This window comes from Tursiops truncatus, chromosome 2 (assembly GCF_011762595.2).
Source record: "Tursiops truncatus isolate mTurTru1 chromosome 2, mTurTru1.mat.Y, whole genome shotgun sequence".
Lineage (NCBI taxonomy): Eukaryota > Metazoa > Chordata > Mammalia > Artiodactyla > Delphinidae > Tursiops > Tursiops truncatus.
Window position 1 is genome coordinate 131,250,556 of NC_047035.1, and position 27,116 is coordinate 131,277,671.

General features: G+C 41.7%; 1 protein-coding gene across 8 annotated transcripts in view; it reads right to left on the minus strand.

Annotated features, from left to right (window-relative positions):
* Nucleotides 1-24,001, minus strand: part of MCTP2 (multiple C2 and transmembrane domain containing 2) — a 252,690-nt gene extending 228,689 nt beyond the window's left edge. For 3 of the 8 annotated variants that reach the window (XM_073801360.1, XM_019945846.3, XM_033852093.2), the window contains exon 1: nt 23,836-23,991. The gene's annotated coding sequence lies outside the window, so the exon portion shown is untranslated. Of the gene's footprint in view, nt 1-23,835 lie in introns of all 8 variants that reach the window. The other 5 variants (XM_033852092.2, XM_019945842.3, XM_019945844.2 and 2 more) reach the window with 4 other exon arrangements.
* Between the last annotated feature and the right edge of the window lie 3,115 nt (nt 24,002-27,116).

Sequence of the window (27,116 nt, forward strand, 5' to 3'; positions counted from 1 at the left end):
CAGTGAATAAGCGACAGGAGTTAGAAACCCTCATGAGATTGAAGCGCAATGAAAGGTCAATGTGCCGAATGGACCATAAATATTCTTTAAATGGTGACATTTCCAAAACAAAACAAGTTTTCTCTGTAATTCTTTCAGTTCATTGTAGTGAACATGCAGCACTGTTGCAGATGCAAAATGTACAGGAGATAAGGTTGAATTCGGTCTGATCTATCATAAACTCTGAAAGTTCTTTTAAATGCACTCCCAGGAACAGCTTCCCAAGCCTGACTTGACCTCTTGTATATTCAACAATTCAGTGGCCAAATCAATCAGAGGGATCTGCTCTCTTGAAGTGGGGATATATACGCATGGAGGGGGCGATGGAGCCATTTCACAGAGGAAGAAGAAACATAGGAGCAGACATCTAAGTGACAAGGAGGAAGAGAAACACTGGCTCTTTGGGGAAGAGGATTCCAGAGGGGAGAGTGGATGCAAAGCCCAAATCCAGAAGCATGCTCCCTGTATCCTAGGAAGAGCAAAGAAGTCAACACAGCCAGACCTGCAGGACCCAGTGGGCAGTAGGAAGAGATGACATCGGAGAAGAGGTTGGCCCGACAAAGACTTTAGATTTTATTTTAAGTAAGCTGGGAAGTCAATGCAGCAGGGAGGGAGAGGGGAGGGGAGGGGGAGGTCGGTAAGAGGATGGATCTTATTCGGTAAGAGGATGAATCTTATTCGGTGTATATTTTAAGGACCATACTGGGTGCTGTGGAGACTCCGTCTTACACAAGAGTCAGAGGAGTGAGACCAGCTTAAAGGATCAAAGGTTCTTTGGTTTACTATTCACTTTTTCGTTTTGAGCTTTCGATTATTCAGATTTCAATACAGCGTATCCATAAATCCTACACCACATCTTACATTATCCACTGCCTATTCCATCCACGCAGGAAATGAGAACATGAGAGATTACACTTCCTCTCAAAAAGGTCTATGCAGGAAACAAGAACCTGAGAAAGTTACACTTCCTCTCAAAAAGGTCCTTTACTTCACTGAGAATCACGCTCACAGAAAAGAAACCAATCCCTAAGCCAGCTGCCTTCCTGATATTCACTAGGGACATTATAATGGCCAGTCAATCTAAATAATGCCATGCAAATTTTTGCAAGTATTTACTGGGACTTTCCTTTTTGTCTGAAAGGAGCCCCATATTTTGTAGGCGAACAGCTTAAGGACAAACTAAAATATATCATCAATAAAAGTTGTTATTCCTTCAACAGACATGGGAGGAGGGGATGGGTGCTTGTATTTTATTCTTACCATACGTCAAGAATTGTTCTGGAAACTAGAATGTGGCTGTGAAGAAAAGACAAAACTCTTCATGGGACACTTAAGAAAAATCATCCCTGCTAAAATTCACACTGTGACATACTTACAGAGAGAGAAGTCCAGCAGCAAAGTCGATAAAACACATGTTCCCCAAGATCACGCCATAGCTGTCAAACATTGTATTAACCCCCTACTGTCATGAGTGATTATTTCTTTCATTCCAGCTCCCCCAACTTTACTTTATTCTTCCTGTCTCCTGAGCAAAGATTACTGGAATAGTCAATTGTTAAACTGCCCTGGTTTCAGGACAGCACACAGCATGGAGGTGGTCCCAGCCTCCCCTGGTTCTTCCTTAAAACCATCCAGCATAAACCCAGAGAGACCTCCTGCAATCCCTTCTACTAAAACAGGATTCCTCACGGTGTACACTCTCGCTGCTTGGAGGTCTTTATCTAAATGGAATTTATCACTACTCTGGGAAAACAGACAAATAAAATAAATAATTATTAAAATATTATTATGTTAGATGGTGATAAGTGCTATGACAAAAACAAAACTGCTAAAAAAAAAAAAATTAACAGTCAACTTTCTAGCCATTTACATCCAAATGATTGCTAATACCAAAGATCTCAGTCCCACAGAAGAAAATCTCTCTACTTGAAACAGTAACAAATCTAAAAAGATCTTCTAATCCTGTTTCTCTCTTAGGTCTCCAAAGTGCCTGGCTGACCAAACTTGAAACTTAGCAGTCTTCTGTAAAGATATATTAGAAATCATTTCAGTCAACAGTCCTGACTAGACTGATCATTTCACCAGGAAATTCAGTGTGTAGCTATAAGCTCAAAATGTTAGGGACTATTTTTAAAGTATTAATCAATGCTATTTATTGAAAGTTGTCTTTAGAAAGGGGAGATCTTCCAATGGGTGATTCAGAAAAGTTGTGTTTCCATCAACCCCAGCTTTGCCATCATATTACTGACCCTTCCCAAGCATAATACATCTTTTACAAAAATGCTAGATTAAACCTATCTGAAAACTTCAAGCTTTAGAAAATGATACAGTGACACTGTTGAAATTACAAGCAATGCAACAGAGTTTGAAAATTCTCTCTGGTAAAGTCATTAGTTTCTAAATAGAGTCATCAATCATCTAAGGTTGTGCTCAATGATAAAGTAATGTTTACTCTCATAAGGACAAGAATGACAGTTTAAATTCATTCATTTATCCAACAAATATGTCTACAACTTAGTATTTATCAGAACATAAAATCTGTGTTTTCTTAACATTTGTATAGCTGAGTTTCGTTGATCTCAACTTCATCCACGTATGAAATAACTGCTTCAAGAAAACATACGTTGGACACATTTGTCAAATTTCCAAATCAAGTGGGTAGTTAGTTCAAGAATGATAAATAGTGACCCTTTATTTTGTGATAACTATAGGCAAGCCCTCTACTGAATACTTTTTCTCTAAGAGTTTGCTGAATCCTCACAACCATAATAGAGGTACACAAAATTACTCTGATTAAACATGAGAGTAAATCAAGGATTAGAAATATTAAGCAAATCATCAGCTAGTAAGTGGCAGTACCAGGATTTAAACCAGCTTCTCTCTTACCACAAAATCTGTGCTTATACCTTAAGCTACACTGCCGTCACTAACTAGGGATCACCAAATCTCTCTTCTGTGTAAATCAGTCAAAATTATAAAATAAGAATTTAAAAAAAAACAAAGAGACATGGTGGATGACATAATTATTGATGCATTAGAGTGAAAAAGAATACAGAAAATTACAAAGGCTAATTAACTAGTGATGGTATTTAAATACCCTATGAAATAAGCAGCAATAATAAACAGAAGCAAGTGGAAAGTAACTATTAAAATATCCAAATGCTATGAAGAAATCATGTGCTGTCACCAATCCACCATCGAAGTATTTAAAGATTTCTATCATGTCACCCACCATTGCCCCGTCATTTCAGTGCACACATGTGCAACCCTGATTTATACAGTTTGAAATCTGAGTCATTGAAGGTGAAAGTAAACAGTGTGCTCTAGAGCATAAAAAGCCACCTTAAAAGCAGATGTTGGTTTCAACCCACCAATGAGCTAAAACAATACCAGATTTTTTTTTTAACTAATGAGAAAACTTTCTTTTTCCATCTTTGGATTTTAAGGGTTACAACTCCATGAATACTGAAACAGAATTAGATCTTTGACATGAAAAGGAACTATCACACTGTTCATGTTTTTATGAGTTTTTTTTTTAAAAACTGGGGTGCAGTGGTAATGAGGGTATGATTTTTCTTCCCTAGGTATTAGCTCAAAGAGTAAAATATACACTTGTCATTCTCCTGAGGCACTCAATTCAGTAGGAGAGAGAACAAAACAATTTCAATACAGTGTGATCTATGAGGTATTAAGAATAAGATGCTAATAGAGCACTTCAGATGGATCAACCCATCATGGTAAGGGCACAGACCAAGGAGATGGTAATTAGAACAGAGATGAGGGGACTAGTTGAGAAGCTGAAATATGTTGTCTATTTGCTTACATGTGTTGGGCGGGTAGGAGTAAGGCAAAGGCAGATGTCAAAGGTTTCTAGACAGGCAGCAGGGAATCCATGGAAACTACCAATGAACACAGGAAAGTAAAAGCAAGAGCCATTTACAGAAAACAAGATGAATTCCACGTTGAATATCTTCAGTCGGAAGGACTGATAAGTTATCAAATTGGAGATAGACTACATAGCTCAACTGGCTGTCCAAGTTTACAGTTTAAAAACAAGGTTTGGACAGAAATGAAGAGGATAGGAACCCTCCCCCTTTCCCAAGCCAGTGTGTAAAGTAAAAAGAAAACAAGATTAGGGACAGAACCATAGGGATCACATACTTTTAGCGGCAGCACAGAGAAAAGACAACTTGGAATAAAAACTGAGCACTCTCCAGAGAGGCACAGGAGAGCTAGGGAGGAAAAGGGAGCCATCAAGGAAGCTGAGACAGGAAAGAGTTTCAAAGAGGGAGAGACCAACTATTTCAAATATCTCAGAGAAGTCGGCTGAAGAAAGCTAAAGTGCATCCATTGTTTTTGGCTATTGGGAGGGAAGTAGAGCCCTTGGGAACACAGAAGCCAGAATGCAGAGCACTGAGAAGGCAGGAAGGGAAGATATGACAAGAGACGCCCTCTCGAGAAGCTTTGCTGTGAAGAGGAGAGAAATTCTCCGTAGTCTTATGCCAGCGACAATGTAATAAATAGTATTATCTGATTAAAATAGGTTAAATTTTCAAAATCAAACTCATAACTTAAGGCTAAGTGAAAATTGTAAATATATAAAATTCAGATTTTAATCGTAGACGCCTCAAAAATCTCACCATTTCCCTTTCCCCTCAACGTTAACGTTTTCATGTTGTATTTGGATGGTAGGCAATCCTACCTAGTCTGAAGAGACCCTGGATTGCACGTACATCCTTAGGTCACAGGTTAAAAACTTCAGAATTAGAAAAGATTTCAGCCGTTTTACTTTCAGAGACAAGAAAACTATAAACCAGAGACACGAATGAAAAAATTGTGATTTATTTTTCTCCTCCCTGTGGCACCCAGTGCAGCCATCAGCGCTTGACAGAGGTCTAATTCACATCTGTTAAATGGAACTGAAGGTCAGATGGCTAATTAGGATAGAGACTTGGCTAAAATCCACATCTTTTGCCTCTCCAGGTAATTTTTTTTCCATGACAATTCAAAAGGTCGTGTTTTGCACCTATAGTAAACTTTTAAAACATCATTAATCATTAGGGAAATGCAAATCAAAATTACAATGAAATACCACCTCACACCCATTAGGATGGCCACTATTAAAAAAATAACAGGGGCTTCCCTGGTGGCTCAGTGGTTGAGAGTCTGCCTGCCGATGCAGGGGACACAGGTTCGTGCCCCGGTCCGGGAAGGTCCCACATGCTGCGGAGCGGCTGGTCCCGTGAACCATGGCCGCTGAGCCTGTGCGTCCGGAGCCTGTGCTCCGCAATGGGAGAGGCCCGCGTACCGCAAAAAAAAAAAAAAAAAAAAAAAGAAATGGGTAGGGTGGTAAATTTTATGTTATGTTGATTTTCTGACAATTCAAAAATTTTAAGTAAGTTATAAAATTGATTTTTAAGCCTAGTTGGAGTGAATAGATGGATCTATAAAGTGATACCATTTAAGAGGATGTATTAGGTAAAATAATAAGACAAGTGTGTCTGTAGCAGGGTCCAAATCTCAGGTGATCATGGGTGCCACAGAAGAAAAACAGGAACACAGGCAGATGAGTTGTGGTGGAGGATGAGGCAAGCCAGAGAGCACACAGGACTCCCTGGAGCAAAGGTCCTCCTCACTGTGGCCAAGGGCTGTCCCAACACTCTGGTTTTTCAAGAGACGCTCCCAGTCCAAATATCTGTGTGAAATTTCCACATTTCCATACACTGTCAATCAAACAAAAGTCACCCAAGAGCCACAATTTTCAAATCAATTTCTACAGTCGTGTTTCTTATGTCAGTATATAAATATCTACATATTGCTTCTAATTTGGATAGGATACTTGCTAAAACTTGACTAGGTGGACATTTTCTATGGCTTCTCACTCTATAAATACTCAGCACTGAGTCACATTTAATAACACAATGAAAAGAGCTTTTTTCCCCAGAAAGGATCATTTTTGTACTAAAATTGTTGGGCTATGCTGTCGATTTTGCTCTCTTAGTCCCTTCGTGCTGGATTCTATAAATAAGCATACAACTCAAATGTATAGTTTCAGGCCACATTTCTTCATTTTATGATTGTGCTCTGAGTGATCTCACCTCGCAGAGCTCATGGCATTTCATACAGCTGAGATACAAAGACCCTCTCTGAGCTACTAAAAGGAAAAATACACAACTCTCAGTCCCCATCGTGAGGTATAAATTCACTTAGATAAATTTGTTTTCAAGGCTATTCCACTGTGTTAGTTCTTTAGAGAGCCCAGTGATTTGCCTTAATGTGTTTTTATATTTAGAGTATATTAAAGAAAATCCATACAAAATCACATGGTTCATAGCCTTCTCTACTAACTCCCTATATATGCTCACCACGTGAAAATTTAAATTACCCCTTGATCACAGGTGAAGAACAGAATGCATCGCACAGTTTGCACAAGGGGACAATCACGTTAATATAAAATATAAATGTACTATAAGCCTAGGAATGTACTATAATATAAATGTTTATATAAATATTTATATAAATATAATATAAATGTACTATAATGTACTATAATATAAAATATAAATGTACTATAAGCCTAGCACAGAATGCATATCATTTCAGTGATGTATTTGTAGAGATACACACACTCGTGAACAGAAATGTGAACCACTAATCTTCATTAATGCCACCATTAAAAATTAGTTCTCTGATGCTATGTAGCCACCTGGAAAATGATTTATGATATAATTTTAAAAGGAAAACACACAAACTGAAATTGTACCTAATCTATGTTTGCAGCTCTAGAAAATGATGTGTAAGTATGGACTAGGCTAGAAGGAAACACAGAAAAACTGTGAATGGCTAGTTTTTTCAACACAGAGAATACCTTCTTTCTCTCTGAATTTTTAGTTTGTATTCTCTTTAGTATTGACATCATGCTGTTTGCATAATAAATACACATAAAAATAAAAGCAATGTGTACAATGGTATTTTGTGGATGTGTGTGTCTGTGTGTGCTTTCCCCCATCATAAAGGAAAAGTTCAACCCCAGATTATCTTGGATGACAGCTAGGTTTCTGATGACCAGCTCAGATCAACTGATGGCAGCTGCCTGAAGAACTGTTATTGCAAAGGATTCTGAGGCTCAGTGGAAAACATGATGTCATCAACATGAATATCTGCCATGGGCTTCAGAAGGGGAACAAATGCTCTATGCCAGCTATTTGCCATCTCTGTCTCGGCACTAATATCAGAAATGTGGGTCCTGTGGAAGGACCAAGGGTATTCTACGGCTTTCCTTAGAACAATCAACTCAAGAGGCCTTAGCAACTCAAAACATGACATAGCTAATTAGTTCTTATCTAACAGCCAATGTAGAAAAGTCCATGTATACAGTTTTAGAATTTAATATTCTAAACATAAATTCTTAAAAAGGAACGCAGTCACTTCATTGACATGGTACAGACACGTGCTAGGGAATCAGGACAGACATCTACTTAATCTGTCTTATTATTAGGTTGCTGTAATTCCTACTTATCTGCAATAAAATGTTTTCATGTTATTGCCTCTGTGCAGAACAGAAGTCTCCAAAGAGAGAAGAGCCTGAATAAGCATTTATCTACAAAACCCAGGGTGTGAGTAGCATCTAAGTTTGGGGTTAATATTTTATTTAATAAATGTCTGCTTCCCTATAAGGTTGTAATTCTGATAACCATTCTCTTCTACGGTAAAGGAGAAAACGGCACTGTTCTGTACTTAGAGTTAATCAACAAGAAATACAGAGTACCAGCTCAAGCCACCGTGGCAGCGTTGACACCGCTGGGCGAGTTCCCTGACCATACAGGGTTCTCGATTCAGGCACTTGAAGCTTTGCAAAGCCTCATCGGCTGCTTTCATTCGTTTTCTATAAATACACAAAACAATTCAAACTTCAGAAAAGACAGAAAAAGCCTAAAAATAATCCATAGTTGAAAAGAGTCAGAATGAAAAAAGAGGAAGCTCTAATTTCCAGCAGGTGTATTGACACCAGTGGGCAGAATCTTGACCATGTGAGAATACAGCAGGCTGGTGTGTCATTTACAGAAAGCTAACGGCATCAAGTGAAATCACACGTGTATTAGGCATGAGCGGAAAGTTAAAGTAAGCTCTGGGCTCACCTAACCAGCCAGGATAATTGGAAAGTAAACACAGAAGAGCTCTTATTAGGGGTAAAGTTCAGTTGACATGGGTTGTAGGAGGAAGGCTCACCAACCCAGAGTGAACACCTGGCCTGGGAGAAGCCATCATTTCCAGAATGTTCAGTTTTACCAGGTCTAATGTTCATGCCTGAATGCAGGAGACTGCTGCAGCCCCAGAGCAAGGAGAAAAATGCGTGTAGCAAATATTTAGGATGAAGGTCTAGGGAGTTTTGGTTCGAGGCTGTTATATAATCTGTTCTCCCCACAGATCAAACACTGGCTCTTTCAGACCTCAGATCCAGCATCGCTTCCTTAGCAAGCCTGACCCTAACCCTAACCCAGAACCTGACCCTCTAGTATGAAGCTGCATTTCTGCACTATAATCTCTTGTCACACCTGACATTCAGCATGACCTTGATGATCAAAATTATCTCATCAGTTTGTTTACTTGGTCTCCCCAATCCACCTCCCACCCCCCACAATAATTAAGTCCTCTGAGGAGATGGGGCTGTATTTGCCTGGTCCACATCTGCAACTTCAGCACAATACCTGGCCTTAGCAGCAGAAGGAAGGAAGGAAGGAAGGAAGGAAGGAAGGAAGGAAGGAAGGAAGGAAGGAAGGAAGGGAGGGAGGAAGGGAGGGAGGAAGGAACAAACGAACTCAGATGGCAATTCCTCTACTACTATCGTGACTAAATATTTCCCAGAACTCCAAGCCTGCCTAGAGACCAGTATATTCCATCAACCTGAAAAGTCTCACAATGCGTAAGCTCTTTAATACATGTTTAATCATTCATTAAATAACACTGGGCAATATATTTATTGCTCTGTGATAGGATGTGTGAGCAGTTTCATGTATCTTATACAGAGCATTAAATCAGTCCTGACACAGCCTCATTAGAGACCTGGGTGTCATCATGCTGAGGGTGGAGCATATTTTACCTGCCTGCCCTTCCCCTCTGGTTTTCCCCATTCATTTCATAATGGAATGATTCACTCCTCTTATCAACTTTATAAAATCACAGTCTGCAGGTTGACGATGAAACCCACCTAATTCATCTCTGAAACCCTCAACCAAGAACTGAAAGATCCTAGAACTGGGCATGACCGCAAAAGCCTACAAACCCAGGCCCTTTCCTCTCTTCCCATCAATGTTTGGATTTCAGTCATCTAAGATGCTCCTCAATCCTGAGGCTCCTGGAGATAGCCAGGGTCCCCTAGCAGGTCAGGACCAAGTAAAGACAACAGGTGAGGCTTCCAAGATGCATTCATGAGGAACTAATTTATGTGCACCTGATCACCTCTGAACTGATCCAAATGTCTGAATCAAATAAGGAAAACTGCTATAAATGGATTAAAATTCATCAGTCACATATACACACACACCTGCATACACCAAGCACCAAGCCTTTCCTTGCCTGAGAAAGGTTTTTAAGGAGGGATAAATTAGGAGTTTGGGATTAACATTTACACACTACTATATATAAAACAAATAACCAACAAGGACCTACTGTATAACACAGAGAACTGTACTCAATATTTTGTAATAACCTATTAAGGAAAAGAATTGATACATGTATATGTATAACTGAATCACTTTGCTGTACACCTGAAACTAACACAACATTGTAAATCAACTATATTTCAATTTATAAAATAAAATTTAGTTCAAAACAGAACTGTTAATTTTTTTTAAAGTTTAAAGAGAGGTTTTTAAAATATAGATTATTGGCTATTTCCTACACTCATGTGAAATATGCTTTATTTGAAGAATATATTTCTAAAACTCTCAGTGGTGCATTAAAGTGACATTTGCCCAGATCACAGAACTTTTTGTCTCAAAATACCCAAAGGGATTACTCACTCTCAGAATGCAGTCAGCACACATTAGTGTTTATAAACCATTCCATTATAGCAGCATCTCTCAAATGAAAAGGTAGAGAACACTATTATCAATATTAAAACCATCTAATCTCTTAAAAAGGTTACATCGATTCTTCCCCCACCACTCTGATTCCATCAATGCCAGTGTCAGATCCATGAAGTGGCCGCTATCATGTAACAGCTTAAATTCATAATTCCCAAATGAACTTTCCTAATTTTCTACACTCTCTCAACCCATGCACTTTGCAACTCATTTACTAGAACATCAGCTAGGAAAAGGCTTGGAGCGATCAGACGTATCCAAACAAATCTTCCCACTGAGCTAAAATACTGCAAATGAGTTTTTAAATACGAAGCAATAGTGAGGTTCTATTAAGATGGGCAAACAGGACACCTTCTAGGTCATTTCAGCTAAAATAAGCCTCCCCACCATCAATGTTATAAAAACAACAGCAACAGCAGCAGCTACTGTAACTACTCCATACATGAGGCATTAGGGGTAACAGACATCACACACCAACCACTTTAAGTGCATCTGTCGTTTAATCCTCATAACCCTATAAGGTAGGTACTATTAGAAGCCTCATTCCCTGACGGGTAAACTAAGGCACAGAAAGTTTAAGTAACTTGCCCAGCAGCACACAGTCAATATGTAGCAGAGCCAAGATTCAGGCCCAACAGCCCAACTCCACGTTCTTGATCTTTATGCAACCTTGTCCCCCAGTCTCTGTCACTTCATCTCCTGCTTCATGGTACCTAATCCTAAAACATGCAGCATCGCAAAGGGTCCTTCAGCAAAGTTCCAGGAGGCCACACGCTATGAAAGGAACAGAGATAAACAGTGCAGATCTCTCCTGGCGACCTCTACAAGCCTTTGAGGGTCACTTCCTCTCCATCCTTCCAGACTCAGATCGCATTTTCCCTCGCATCAGCCTAAAACAGACCTCACCTGCCTTTAAAAAATCCTCTCTGTTCCCAAGAGGGTGCCACTAATAATCTTTTCACAAAGATGGATCTTGACTCTCCAAGGAGATAAGCTTTTTGAAAGTAGGAACCACTTCTATTTTCTCTATTGCCCCGTATAAACAGAAAATCACAGCTAATCGTTCCTTTTTTCTTTCTTTCTTTCTTTTTTTTTGCAATCAGAAATGTAGGCATGTGAACCCAAGAAAGACACTGATTAGCTGTCACCTTCCAAAGACAGCCTTCCAAGGTATTCTTTCATCCATATATATTTAGGCAACATTGTCAGGTTTCCCCCAGGAGTGGCTGGGCTTTCATCAAATTATACTGTAATCACCAAGAAAGTGCTAAATCCAGCACAATCAATAGAACGTGTACATGACCAATATCCACTTTCTGCTCTCAAGACTTACTTAAAAATGCAAAAGTGAAAAACACCTTAAAAGTGAAAGTAAAAATCTAAAATTAAAAAAAAAAAAGGAAGGATGATGTCTCATCTCTAAAAAGAACGGCCTCAAGGTGGGTAAAAAGGACTGAATTTGATAAATTTTATTGCTCCCTAAAATGTGTCTCCAGTTAGTTTTTGAAATACTGTCATTTAGTACCAGCTCCTACTCATGCTTCCTGCCCTACTCCTTCTTACTCTTATTCTGGTTGGAAGAAAATACAGAACAAAGCATCAGCAGTGCCGAGGGGCCTGATCTCTGGGAAAAACTCCCATAACACTGTGGGCACTCACTTCCCCAAACCTCTGCAGGCTTACTCATTACCAAGTAGCCAGACTCCCTCTTTTCCTCGAATAACAGGAATGTATAAAGTACTTATTACATACAAGGCACTCCGCAGGGATTATTATTAATCGTCACAGCACCCCAAGGTAAGGATTTTTATCTCCATTTTACAAATAATGAACCCAAGCTTTGGAGATGATGAAGTCCTACAAATGGCAGAGTTGACATTTGAGCCCAGGTTGGTCTGAATTCCAAACCCTGGCTCTTCCCAGTAACTGGGTCATGATGAGTTAAGTGAGCCACAGAGTGGGGTCCCATAGCCAGCCTACTGGGGTGGAGGTTTCCGAAGTGGTCCCACCCCATGCCTACCTCATCCGAGGTGGCCTCCAGGAAGGCTCATTGAGTAGATAGAATCTTGGAAACTTTTCTCTCCTTAATCATATCAACTAGCAGGCACTGTAGTGCCACTGTAGTATTTCCAGACCTCTAACAGAGAAGATGTTTGGCTGGTAAAATCTGATAATAAATACCGGAGACTTTTTAAAAGCTTTAGAATGTTAAAGAAATTCAAAGTATTTTTAATATTCTCATGTCCAAGGATGACTTCTTTTTAAATGACATCTTAAATACAACAAAAAAAGGCCTGTTATCTCACCATCCAATTAACCCTGGCAATATTTTTTCAAGGTATGCCTTTAGGAAATTGTAATTGTGCAGAGAAGCTCACAACGAAAAGTGACTCAGCCCAGACTAGACCATTTCCAAAAAGTAACCACTGGTAAGTTTCTAATGCTCATTTCCAGAACAACAACAACAACAACAACAAAATATATATATATATATATATACACACACACACACACACACATTCATATACTAGCGTATAGTAACAGTATAAATACGTGTGTATGTAAAGGGGTTTTGCTCTATACTATTTCATACCATGCTTTATCACATAATGTTAAAAGCAACAATAAAACCAATGTTTTATAAATTCTAAGTCAGTTAGCTCTGACTCATAGCCACTACCAAAAAAACAATATTTCAAGGCAGGGGCTGGTTTTCCAATTGGCTAGATTCGGAATGTTATTACAAACCAAAAAAACTACCAAAATCACACTGACAAGACATCCAGAACTGGTCAGCAAAATCTGCATTAAAAAAATAGTTTAACCGGGCTTCCCTGGGGGCGCAGTGGTTGAGAGTCCCCCTGCCGATGCAGGGGACACAGGTTCGTGCCCTGGTCCGGGAAGATCCCACATGCCGCGGAGCGGCTGGGCTCGTGAGCCATGGCCGCTGAGCCTGCGCGTCCAGAGCCTGTGCTCCGCAACAGGAGAGGCCCCAACAGTGAGAGGCCCACGTACCACAAAAAAAAAAAAAAAAAAAAAATAGTTTAACCAAAGCACCAACTTATCTTTCATTATATATGAATGTCTGTTATGTTTCTTATTGGAATGAATGCAGATGACACTGATAATCATTCTGTTCAAAAGCACAGGACATCAATTCGCAGGGTGCTAGGGAGCTTACCTTAAACCCTCTCCATTCCCACTTCCACCACATCAGGTTCAGCATCTGCTGTCACATCCTACGAGGCCACAGGCTCTACGTCCACTAAAGGAGGGTTCTTAGGAGGTATGGCATAAGCAGAATGTCCAGCACAAGTAACTCCAGTTTCTCCAAGACCACATCAAACAGAACATCAACCTCATCCGTCTACTGTGGACCCTTAAAAGATCTCATTTGATAAATGGGCCTAATGCTCAGAAATAAATGAGTAACAAAAAAGCACCTAGATTTGATCAATTCCACCACAGGAATTTTACTTGGATTTTGAAATGTCAACATCTGCATGTACTTAAAAGCTTACATCAATTTAAAAACACAAAAACACTGTGAGGTAGCTCTCCTGTGAACACTAGGGAATTACGCATGGTGTTTAGATGGAAGGGACCACCTGCTTTGCTCCGCAAATCTATTACAACAATTACGTGTTTTATGCATCACTTGGGTCAGATAAAGGGGAGAGACCTTTCCAGAATATCCAGATTCATGTATTCACAATCTTTGGGCATGAAACTGCTCTAAAGCAATATATTTATCAAGACCATGCCAAATCCATGTCCAGAAGAGGGTCTAGCAGGATTCCAGGGCTTCGCCGATGTGAAAGGTGAAAGGTTTCAACTATGCCTTCACCCTGGGAAGGCGCAGAGCAGCTGCTTCCAACCCCAGGCTGCAGGGAAATTCCTTGAGTCTTATTTGGAACAGGTCTTGTAGATTCTCTGGTCTTGTGGTTAAACAGCTTCACTGGGAAGCAAGGCAGAGTGGAATGGTTGAAATAGCACTGGCTGGAATGGAAGAGTCGGAAAAAAACTAAAATTCCATCCAATTGTGTAACCCTGAACAAGTTATCGGGCTTCTCTGAGTCTCACTGTTTTCTTCTATTAAAAGGGGATGACTCCTACCTAGGAGGGTCCCTGACAGGATTAGAGTAAATAAGATAATGCTCCCACCTAACAGAAGCTCAGCAGTGGCAGGCAGCTAGCACACTAAACGAAGTGAATCGCAGCTGAGCCTGTACGACCTGTAAACTAGGAAAAGCCAAAAACTCCTTCCATTAAAGGAAAAAAACACTATCAATGAAATGGCACATATTGGCGATTGAACCCCAAAACTAAGCAATAAATGAGTGATTTAGGATCTTGAGCACATGGTGACAAAGCTAGAAATGACACAAGACTGGAAGTTGATAAAAAGTAGTTAATAAAGCAACTGAATATTAATCTGTTATTATGACCAGGGCCACGCCCCTGTGTTTAAACTTTTGTGTGTGTGTGTGTTTTTAAAACATTTAAAACATTTAAGAACAATTCCTCATGTACCTCTTCAGCTCTGCTATGTCTTCTTTTTCAGATATTAACACAGGAAACTTCCTGAAAGCCTTCTTTCTCATTCTTGGCTAAAGCTAAGTATCTCTGTGCCAGCTCACCTGAGATTAAAGAGAGTGAAAGAAATGTCAGAGAAATTCTACCTGTTCCGACAGGCCTAAAATGCTGAAGACAACTTGTGCCAAGGATTCCTAACGAGATCCAAAACACTAAACTATGTAGAAAGTGCATGACAAATAGAAGAGGAGATAAGGAAAATGGGGGTAAAGTGTCTGAGAAGATGGAGATAGTGAATTACGGAGCCTGGTCCAGCAACAGACAAGAAACTATAGGACAAAAAGTAACAAATACAGGGCTTCCCTGGTGGCGCAGTGGTTGAGAGTCCGCCTGCCGATGCAGGGGACACGGGTTCGTGCCCTGGTCCGGGAAGATCCCACATGCTGCGGAGCGGCTGGGCCCGTGAGCCATGGCCGCTGAGCCTGTGCGTCCGGAGCCCGTGCTCCGCAACGGGAGAGGCCACAACAGTGAGATGCCCGCGTACCACAAAAAATAATAATAATAAAAAAATAAAAAAATAAAAAGTAACAGATACATTTTACCTGACAGATTGGACAGATTTTGTTACCAACATATGAGGGTAAAGAAGCTTCCAGCATCTCTGGGCCCCAGGTGGTTCATGAAGGGCCATCAGGAGGTGAAAGGGCTGACCCTAAAGGCATTTCCAAACTACAAACCTAGAAAGCTAAGCTAATTTTACATATTTATATATAATCTTTCACATTAGGCAAGACTATCATAGCAATAACGTTAGCTATTGTTCAGGTAATGCAATGTTCTTTTCTGACATACTACCTAAGTTCTCAGACTAACCCTCAACATCTTTCATAATGCTAAAAATAGTCCTCCTCACAACCGAAAAGTATTACACAATCATTATATTTGTTTGTTTCTAGTTTGGTTTGGGTTTTGCGGGGGAGGAGTGGTTGTTTTGTTTGTTTTTTGTGGGTTTTTTGGGTTTTGCTTCTTGGATCTGAACATGGTCACAGTCACACAGATAAAAGTTGATATGGAATTTAAGGGAAAAAAAAAAGTTCATGAAGAACCTAGGGGTAAGATGGGAATAAAGACACAGACCTACTAGAGAATGGACTTGAGGATATGGGGAGGGGGAAGGGTAAGCTGTGACAAAGCGAGAGAGTGGCATGGACATATATACACTACCAAACGTAAGGTAGATAGCTAGTGGGAAGCAGCCGCATAGCACAGGGAGGTCAGCTCGGTGCTTTGTGACCGCCTGGAAGGGTGGGATAGGGAGGGTGGGAGGGAGGGAGATGCAAGAGGGAAGAGATATGGGAACATATGTATATGTATAACTGGTTCACTTTGTTATAGAGCAGAAACTAACACACCATTGTAAAGCAATTATACTCCAATAAAGATGTAAAAAAAAAAGTTGAATACTTTCTTTTGGGTTTCCCTGATCAATTCACAGCTCTCATGAACATTCTCTTTTATTAGCTGACTTTTAATGGACAAAACAGGCTATTCCAAACTTTCAGTTCCTCAAAAGCATCCATCCGTTTCTCAGAACAACCTCTCTGATCCTTCCAAATCTTCTTCCTGGCTGAGGTGCCTGCCCATCCTTCCTGCTAAGCACTGGCAGCCCTGCCCCTGGAGGCGTCCTTCACTACTTAACTCCTACCACCCACTGTGCCTTTATCCTTAACTAACAGCACACTTCATTGTACTCACCTGTCAAGCTGTCTGACTTCCCCTCTAGGCTCTAAGGAGACAGAGCTCTCTGCTTTATTCACAAGGAAAACTCTAGCACACAGCATGCATAATACACAATTAATAGCTTTTGGATAAAAGAACAAATATTTATGTATTTCAGGTACTTTCTAACACATGTTTTAAACAAGCCATCAGCTTAACTCTGAGCACCTAAGAAAACCTGTATCTTCTATACAAATGAATCTTGTAACATCTGTATCGGTAGCAGCTACAAAAGAGCCCTGGCCAATCTACATGGTATGTACTATCTACCTATATGTATGCATATGTGTATGCATGCATGTATGTGTATATGTGTGTGTATCTGTGTGTATGTACACATATGGCCAATCTACATGATATGATTCATTTACCATAAACATGATACACAAATGATAAATGAGTGTTTTTAATAATACAACATAACAAATTAAGAGGAAAGATGGTACGGCATTTTAACTTGTGACAATAAGATGAGCTCAAAATCTGAAGACCAGCTTTCCGCAAGCCCCATGTCACTCTCCTGCCTGGCCTGCTTTCCACACTGAGGGCCTCCTCCCATGGGCCAGAGCTCAGGCTGTCAAACTCGCAAAGGCCAGAGTGGAGGATTCATCTCCACCCTCTGAAGAAAGTGTAGAAGTAAACCTTTTTCATCTTTTCACATCAAAGGAATTGGAGTGCGTTGCTATCCTGCCTACTCAGGAGAAATGCCCACATTTCCTCCGCGACCTGCTTCTCACTTACCACACTGCTTGGGAGACAGCATTTTTCAACTGCTGATAGTACTCCCCCACTGAATTATTCAGTTCTCTGATTAGCTGCATTATTCTATCAGTCTACCCAAATCTCTACCTTGGAGTCATCCACACATTTCAAACTCACAACATCCACGAAACTCACGATTATTCTCTAGAAAACCGTCTTCTCTAGTCCTGACTTGTGTTACTGGCACCAACCTGGGGGCCCAAGACACACACCTCAGCCCCAAGCAATCTCTCTCTCGCCACCCACATCCACCTGGTCACCTCTGTGACCTCCCAGATCTCTCTCAGATCCTTCCACACCTCTGCTTCCCTACTGCCTTACACTAAGCCCTATAACCTCAGTCCTGAACTATGGTAACATCTTAACTCCTCTCTTGACAACGCACTGCCAGAATTAGGGCATCTAACTCTGTTCACCTGTAACATCGCAGAGCAAGTTTTCCGTTCCTAGTCCATAGGGATCACATCTGGCTCATCACCACTGCATTTCCTTCGAGTGCCTAACATGAGTGCTTAGCACAACCAAGCAAGCGAAAATGACCACATGAATGAATGAACGCACGAGTGAGACAGCCAGTACTCTCAGAATTGCATTCTACTGCTTGCCATAACTCAGATTAATGTTTGTCTAAGGATTTGTCTCTGGAGAAGAAGTAAATGAGGTAGGAGACAGATGGGCCCCTGGGCCGGACAGCTGATGTTTGTTAAGTGGAGTAAAACTGAAGCTTTGTTCTCACCCAGACACTCCAAGGACAAAGCTAGTGGCAGAAGCTGAGCTCTGCTGAAGTAAAGAGATGAGATGACCTGAGGTCAAGGGAAACTTCCCTGTCTACACACGCACAGGAAGCCTCCTTGGGGTTCAAAAACGGAGGAGCACCACCCTATAGTGAGTGTGGACATGCACCCATAGGCCTCTGCAGTGAAATCCATCTTAGCAAAACGATGTGCACATTGGGGCTTCCCTGGTGGCACAGTGGTTAAGAATCCGTCTGCCAATGCAGGGGACACGGGTTCGAGCCCTGGTCCGGGAAGATCCCACATACGGTAAAGCAACTAAGCCCGTGGGCCACAACTACTGAGCCTGCACTCTAGAGCCCACAAGTCACAACTACTGAGCCCAAGTGCCACAACTACTGAAGCCCGCACGCCTAGAGCCGGTGCTCCACAACAAGAGAAGCCACCTCAATGAGAAGCCCGTGTACTGCAACGAAGAGTAGCCCCCAGTCGCCGCAACTAGAGAAAAGCCCATGCGCAGCAACGAAGACCCAACACAGCCAAAAATAAAATAAATTTATATATTACAAAATAAAAAAAAGATGTGCACACATGTTGGGGAGGGTCCTAGAACAAGTCAGATGTGGGAAAGGAAACAAAATAATTGCCCAACGGTAAACAAAGACCTGAAAGAACTGTCCTATATAAGGGATTTAAATCACCTCTTTACTGCTCCCCTCCTCATTAGACAGGACGCCCATACCCTTTCTCTCTGGGTGTATATTTCTGCCTTGCTTCTAACTTAAATAAATAAACTGTTTCTCTGTGTGCTCTCCCATACATTATGCTGTGTCTCTAATAATAAACTTTGCACCTGTTTTTACAGTTTATGCCTCCTTGAAACATTCTTGCTTTCAGTGGGGGTAAGAGCCAGGGCCACTTTGCTTCTAGGTGGTCTGGTGGCTAGGATTCCTGGTTTTCATCCAGGCTACCCAGGTCCAGGTCCTGGGCAGGAAACTAAGATCTCTCTTCAGGACAGCTCACTGCTGTCTCTCCGAGATCATAAAGAATTAGTAATCTGAGGCTCACACCCAAAAGCAAACCATCATTCTACACAGACACAGGTACTCATATCTACAGCTATATATTCTTTACATGCTGCCTAGCAAGATGGAGCTATTCCATGATAAAATGTACAGAATTGTGGAGAATGGTTTTTTTCAGAAAGAAAAGAAAACTGAAAATGCAAGTACAGTTCTTCTAGATACCTTCCAGGACATGACGAACAAACACACCATCATCTTCAAGTCCTCTGTGGCCTGGGGAGGGGGGTTGGCCTTTAGAAGAGAGGTCCCTGTGCTAATATCCTGATCAAATCCTAGTATTCCGAAACAAGGCCACCTTCCACAATCATCCCCTGGGGAAATCCATGTAAGCCCATCATTATGCTGGGGAAAGAGGTGCTCCATGTTATGTAATCATATATACACAATCATATCCATTTACTTATGAAATTCTCAAAATTTGCACTTGGAGTGAATGACAGTAACATTCTTCCTCTCTCATCTGGCAATCTGTCCCTAAAGAAAAACTTGCTAACCCCAAGTGGTCAGCAAATTCCATGGGCCATTCCAAGCAGTTCCAGGCCTGCCTTCCAGACCTCTCCCACAAGGCCAACACAAAACAACAACAGTGATGGAAACTCTCCCAGACCTTCCCAGAGAGGGAAGATGGGCGCTGGAACCACACTGCCTGTGCCTGAATCCTGGCTGAACTGCTTTCCAATCATGTGACCTGGGACAACACCTTTGTCTCTCTGTGCCTTAGTTTTCTCACATTTAAATGGAGTGATCTTCATGTCCATCTCAAAACTGGACAGGACCTCAGGAAAAGGCAACAATTAACAGAAAGGCAGATTAGAAATAGCCCAAGGGGAAAAAAACAGGTAAACAACAAGGTCCTACTGTATAGCACAGGGAGCTATACTCAATATCCTGTAATAAACCATAATGGAAAAGAATATGAAAAAGAATATGTATATATATGTACAAGTGAATCGCTCTGCTATACATCAGAAACTAACACAGCATTGTAAATCAATAAAAAAAAGGAAGAGCCTAAGTAAATAAATAAATAAATTATTGGAGTGATAACAGCTCTCTCTCTGGGGTTGTAATGATGATTAAAAGAGTTAATATTTCTTAATCACAATGCCTGGCACCATCTAAGTGCTCCATAAATGTCAGTGATAGTAAGGTAAGTTATACTACAATAATAATATATTAGCCTTAGTACCAATCTTACTCCTCTCCTTTCATCTTCCCAAGGGATTCTATGCCCTACCAGTTCTCTTAAACACTACAAGCAATGGTTCTCAAACTTTATAGCATACACCAGAATCATCTGGAAGGCTTCTTAAAACACAGATTGCTGTGCCAGAGACACAGAGCTTCTGATTCAGGGGGCCTGGGATGGGGCCTGAGAACACACATTTTTAACAAGTTAATCTCAGGTGCATGGGTACTGCTTGGTTTGGAAAGACATGTGGAAAAATACTAAGGGGCCTCCCTGCATCAGTGGAGGACAGTGTGTGGGTCCAAACCTCCAAGGCTTTCTATGGCCCTCCACATCCCTAGACTGCCCTTCCCAGACTCTTCCATCTCAGTATCTCCACCCACAATTCCCAACTCAGCTCAAGCATCAAGACCTCTGTGCTGGCACCAACACTGTACTATCATCAATGACATCAGCTCCAAGAGACCAGGTGCTCCCTGGCAATCAGAACCCGGCCTTACCCAGTGCATGGGACATAGAAAACCCTCGATAAACGGTACCATAGAATGAAAGCTGGGACAGCCAACAGTCGAAGGCATCCCTGGAGAACCAACCAAACTGGAAGGTCTTAGACATCATCAGGGGCCTTCCTCTCAGAACTGTTCACTGGACATGAAGTGCCCTGAGACCCCAATGAGCCCAGGATCTCCTCCGCCCCAGTTGGCAGCTTTTCTGCTCAGTGGACCATTGGTCCTTTGCCTCCAACCACAACTGTCGCTCCCACTCTTTGAAGGTAACGGAGCTTCATTTTCTGGACTCTCACTGGCATGGGCCAACGAGTGCTACAAGCTGCTGGGAAATGCTGAGTGTTCTCAGAGAGAAGGTTACAATCAGGAAGTATTTTTTTTTTTTTTTTTTAGGAAGCATTTTTATGTAAGCGTTTCTGGTAAATGACCCAAGAAGATCTCTGCGAAAAGAGATAGCAATCTCCAGCAAATGGCTACAATTCCTTTTTCCATTCTAAATAGGCATTCACTTTCATAGCTAATTTTGTATTATTTTTCTTAACAAGGAGACCCATATTGTTTACCTTTCAGGTCTCCCAAAATCTGGATCTGCCCGTTTCACACCTCCTGCATACACTGCTCCTTGGCCCTTCGGCTCTTCTGTGAATTTCTCTAAATCATTACACACCCTGCCCCTTCATTAAAGCATCTTAACCAAGTCAAGCACACTTTTATAAACACCTGCTAGGCAGGATTTCAAATGCTTTTAGAAAGAAGTTCAAGGTGTCTTGTCGATTTCTCTGTCAAATGAAGATAGAGGGAAAAACAAATGTGCCAAGCACGATCCAGGCAGAATATCTACCTGATCCTCCCAACAGAGGCAAAGAGCCTTTCTTCAACAAAAAACACTTTCTTCAACACCTGAAGATAATTTCGATATGAAACCCCTCAATTTTTGTGTGTAATTACCAACAGTTATAAGGAAGGTTTTCAGAGAGCAAGTGTTCTCCATGTCAGGAAATATTATTTAAAATTCTAAGTACTATTCTCATTCTACACAGTATAATAATTTTAATTTGAAAAATCACTTGTGTGGTTTACATGCACTTAAAGAAACCATCAGTTGAGCTGTTATGGATCATTTATTCAAAAGACTAAACTGGAATTTTAGGATTCCTTCCTAAATAAGCACGTTGACATACTTACACTTCTAGAGATAGATTTAAGGAAAACTATATATATCTTTTCAAATAAATATTCATGATTATAGATTTATACACACACACAAAGTCTTTTCTAGGTGACAAAGGTGGCCTCTATTCACCTGTAAGCTATAAAAGGAAATTAAGATGAAATATGTTAAAGCACATGAATAAGAAAATTAGCTGATACCTCAGCATATGAATAATATGAATATTAGTGGATACTTCAATGTGTAATACACAAGGAATACATATAAAGTTTTACTACTTTGCCCAACTTGGCTATATTAGGTCCTTAAAAATATGTTAAGGAGATACAGAATAAATTTTATATTTTTTAAAATAGCTGTCCATCTTCTTGTCCCAGATTGGTTTCAGTTTAACAAGGAGAATGAAAACAAACAATGCTCGTTTTATTCATGGTGGTTACTTTAACTCTCAGGACGTGGATTGTTTTGTGAACATAAATTTGAAGTATCATTTCCATTAAATCTGCAGCTTTACACTATCTGTCTCACAGTAACTTGGAATAGTGAAAAAGCATGGGTTCTGCACTCAGAAATATCCACACTCAACTCCCAGGTCCACCAGTTACTGTGAACAAATTCCTGATTCTTCCCTGCCTCAGTTTCTCATCTGTACAGAGGAAGTAACACCTACTTTGTATATTTTATGCAAGTTTTTAAGTAAAGTGATCAGCATGGTGCTTGGCACAGAGTTGATTCTTACCAACGTTAGTTTAAGGATGGTTTTGGATAATCCTTGTCACTCTGGATGAGAGACCAGGCTAATGATAAATATTCTCCAAAGATTTTCATTTTCCCTGCATTTAAAATGCTTATTACCAGAGATCAAAGAGGTACCGTAAAGACAAAAGCACCACGTCCCACTGCTCTCTTTCTAAACACCCCCCTGTGAGAAACGACTGCCCTAAAATTCCCTTTTGTATCCACAGCCCTAAAATTCCCTTTTGTATCCACACCTGTGCTACCACACAGCACACCAGCCTGGCCCTCATAGAGATCCCCCCCTTAACAGGCGTGCAACAAATATCAGTTAAATTGAAATGCTTCTGACCCAAGCAAAAACTGAATGCTAATGGAAATCGCAATCCATAGACCTGTTTGTGATTCGGTGTGTCGATGAAACAGGTTTTCTAGAGTCCCCAGGTTCACCGGGAGGCTGTTTGGTAACTTTAAGTTCCCGATGCCGATGGAACTTCTAGAACAGACTTAGGTAAGCACCTAGACACAGGTGAAACCTTCACACAGCGCGCATAAGTTCATTCAGACATTCTAATCCACTTCATGGAAACCCAACCATATTTAAAAGCCATCAACGCACCATTTGCTTAACAAATGGATAGTGCACTGGGGAACTAATTGCGGAAGCAATTGCCTCTCAAGGTCGCCACCACCATCACGATATATATATATACTTTTTAATGTGACAAGACACTCTGGAACCTACACAATTATCAGAAGGCTTTCAACTCTCGTGGTGGGGGGGGGGGGGCGGTGAGCAAATGTCCGCGCAAGGAACCGAAGCGGACTCTCCGGGCCTCCACGAAGGGAGCGCATCCAATCCCACCCAAGTGAGGGACTGACCTCTGCACAAAGAGTCCCGGAGGTGGCAGTGACAAACTCCGCTGCGACCCAAGGAGACCTAATGAAGGTCCTTTAAAATGCAAAGAAATCCTAGGGCAGGCTGCCCTCCCCCGGTGCGCCCTCCAGCACGCCGGTCCTCGACATACCCTTCTGACTGAACCGGCAGCTCCGGAGTTAGCAGCTCCACTGAATTCCCTTCCCGGTCGGTCAGGTTCCCCAAGTCCCCGGTTCTGTTGGCAGCGGACACCCCTCCACCCCCCAAAGGAGAGAGTCACCGGCGACCCGGTGCTCCACCCGCGCTCGCGGCCAGATGAACCCCGCACCACCCTCACCTGTCCGAGGCCGCGTCCCAGGGGATGCAGAGAGGCCGGCGCACGCCGCTCACCTGCGCGGGCCCCGTCGCCGCCGCTGCCGTAGCCGCTTGCACGCGCCAGGAGCCGCCGAGACGCGGCGAGAGCGGGCGCATCTCCTGAGGCAGCCAGACTTCCTCGGCCCCGCCTCTTACCGGCCACGCCTCCAGCTACCCCGAGAGCCTGCCCAGCCTCCAGGCGGAGGAGGCGGCCGCGCGTCACCTTGGGGCCGCGTCCCACCCGACCCGGCGCTGACGCCGCAGCGGGAAGCTCCGGCGGCTGCTGAGAGAAGGGGCCGCCGCTGGATTCTGGGTAATGGCTGGGTGAAGAGAAAGAGGTTACCCGTAACTCCTTCGCCTGGGTTGAGTCACAGGAAAAGGAAGATGTGTCCAAAAAGTCTGGCAGTGACTAAAAGAGTTGAGTTTCTTCACGATTTAGTTCAGAGTAAGAACAAAGTGTGGATAAGTGTGGTTGGCACTCAAGAGGACGAGTGCGGCTGGCAAAGTTGTAATTGCTTAATTAATCACTTGTCTTCGCTATTGCGCAGAGGCGCGCACCTTGTTCCCTTCGCTCCCTAAAGGATCAATGGGAAGGGAACAGCCTCCGTTTTTACCACCCTGACCCTGGCAAGAGGTACCAGAGGCAGGCAAGCCATGAAACCTGTGCCACGTGCGCGCGATTGTGGGTGAAACCCCGTTTCTGAGCCTAAGTTCCTCATTTCTAAAGATTAGGTGACATTCGTGCCCAGCGAGCTGCCGGAACACTCAAAGAGTCTCTTAAAGAGAGACTAAGTGCGATGACTGGCCCTAAGGCATTCAGTAAACATTTGCTTTTGTTCCTTTCCCTTGATTTTTTTTTTCTTCCTTCCTTTTTCTTCTTTTCCCGCTATAATCTTGCACTTTATTTACTGCTTATCTCTGCCCGGTCACTTTTTTTTCTCATCTATTAATGAGCCTGCATCTACCGGGCACCGAGTCTGTGCCCTGCAAGGCGTTGGGCGCTTTAAAAGGAGATGTTCTGGTAAGATCCCTGCCCTCTGGGAGGTCAGGAACTCACAAGACACCACCCCACCCCACCCCCCGCCACGAAACAGCTTTGAAATTAGATACAAGAGAGTTAAAGAAACCCGCTAATTGAGTGTTGGACAGACCTGCTAGGCCGTTCTGTAGGTAATTGTGTTAAACCAGCTACTTCACTTAATGTCTCTGAATTTCAACTCTCCCCTCCCCCAAAAAACAAAAACAAAACAAAAACAAAAAAACCTGGGATTAAAATAATAAGCTGTTGCACAGATTCTGAGAAATAATTAATTTACATAAATTAGTAGAATCAGAGAAACTGGAGGTAAATGGCAAATCTGGGCTTTTTTCCACTGTGCTCTCCCTCCTGCTACATCCCCTACCTGAGAGAACAGAGGTAACAGGGAAAATAAAGCAGCAAAAAAAGAGGAGGAGCATTGGGTAGGAGAAATAGCAACCAGACCTTTAAAGCCGACTAAGGATACAACTGAATTAAAATAGTAAATGAACCCACACAAAAAAGCTTTTTGCTTCTAACTCCTGCCGCAGTGGAGTTCCTGTTCTGTGGGTCCTGCAGCCTAACCGCAGGTTGCAAATGACTAACAGCATTTTTCAGTCATTAAATGCTGCAGAAAGTGAAACATCGAAAGATCACAGAAATCTAAGCTCATACCTCCTCTCCTCCCTCTCATGACAATACCTTCTTCTGTCCATCTTCCTTGTTCGTTTGTTTTTTTTAATTGCCCAGACATGTTACCTGCTTCTTTGTAATATGTTCCACCCAGGGAACAATATTGTTGCTTTAACCAGTTTAACTTCACTGTATAACCACAAGCAGCACTTAGAACAGCAGCTAGACTCATATAGGTGGCTGATAAATTTTCAATACACTGTTGTTACATTTAAAAAGGGTTTGAACCAAGTCTTATGGGCACTGTCAGTGACGTCATAATTGTTACTTTATTTAAAAAAAAGAATCTCCTGCATTTATAATAGGTGGTCTTCGCTGTCTCGCCTTCTTAATTCACATGAGCAAGGAGATATTTGGCCTCTGAAGAAACAACCCTATTGTCAATATGATAATTGAACATATGCTTGGTTGCGTGGCAATCTAATAATTTCAATGTTTAAAATTTGAAATGGCAGATGTGTCTTCTAGGGGTCCGATGTGCTTTTTTGCTGTCACAGCCAATGTACCTGTTGTGCCTTCAGAAGCACTGCCATAGAGGTATATTAGCAACTGTGGTGCCTGTTTAAATGAGTCAGAGCAATTTAAACAGGACAAGTTACAATGTTTGTAGTCACCTGAAATCTCTGCTCAGGGGATTAAAGGAGTCTTCTGTAAAAGAGAGAAAACGTGTCTGTAAGTGCAGAGGAGCAAGAACTCCAGCTCCTTTCTGGTCCTAGGAAATCAGGACAGACCTCCTTGTGTCATCCTAGCAGAGCTGGCCAGGCAATCAGACCAGTCCAGCTCGAATTGAAGGACTCAAGGCTAATCTTGGGAGTATCACTCCCTTGGATGTCCAAGAAAAAGGTTTCTGAGTTCTGCTAACGAAGGTATTAAGGGCTTGGCACCTAGCGTATCTCATCTTCATTAGTGCTTCTTATCATTTTTGGGCCAATAAAAGCTAAAGTAGAAAATCAATTGAGATATAAACATAAATCTGGAACTATTAGGAGGTGAAACCAATGCCATGGTTAAGGCAAAATTTAGTTCATGAGTCACGTGGCAAATGTTTAGTGTGCACTGTAAGGAAGAAGCATGTGTACTTTGTTACGTGGCATTGAGAAAACGGCATTTCTTTTATTGTCAGTGCAAATAGGCTTTGTCATTATATTTACTTGGTTAGGGATTTTTTTTCCCATCTTTTAATTGTCATGGCAGATTATAGAAAGCATATTCCCTTTTTATAGCGGCAGTTGTGGAGAGACCAAATTTAGTGACTCACACCAGACCCCAGCTCTGCCACTTAACTAGATGTGTGTTTTCCTGCAGGTGGCTAGTAGGGTTTCAGTTTCTTGAACAAAGGAGTGGCCCCAACAGAAAAGGAGTGTTACTTTCTAATTACTCAGAAAGAAGACTTATTATAAAACCTTTCTTTGGAAACCAAGTATTTAATTGTCTTATTAATAATAATCCTATGTAGCAAATTATTTAAAATACCTAAGCATATATTTAATACAAGCTGATTAGCTAGAAATATGCACAGGTACTAAGTTGCTAAAAATTACACTTTTATGGAT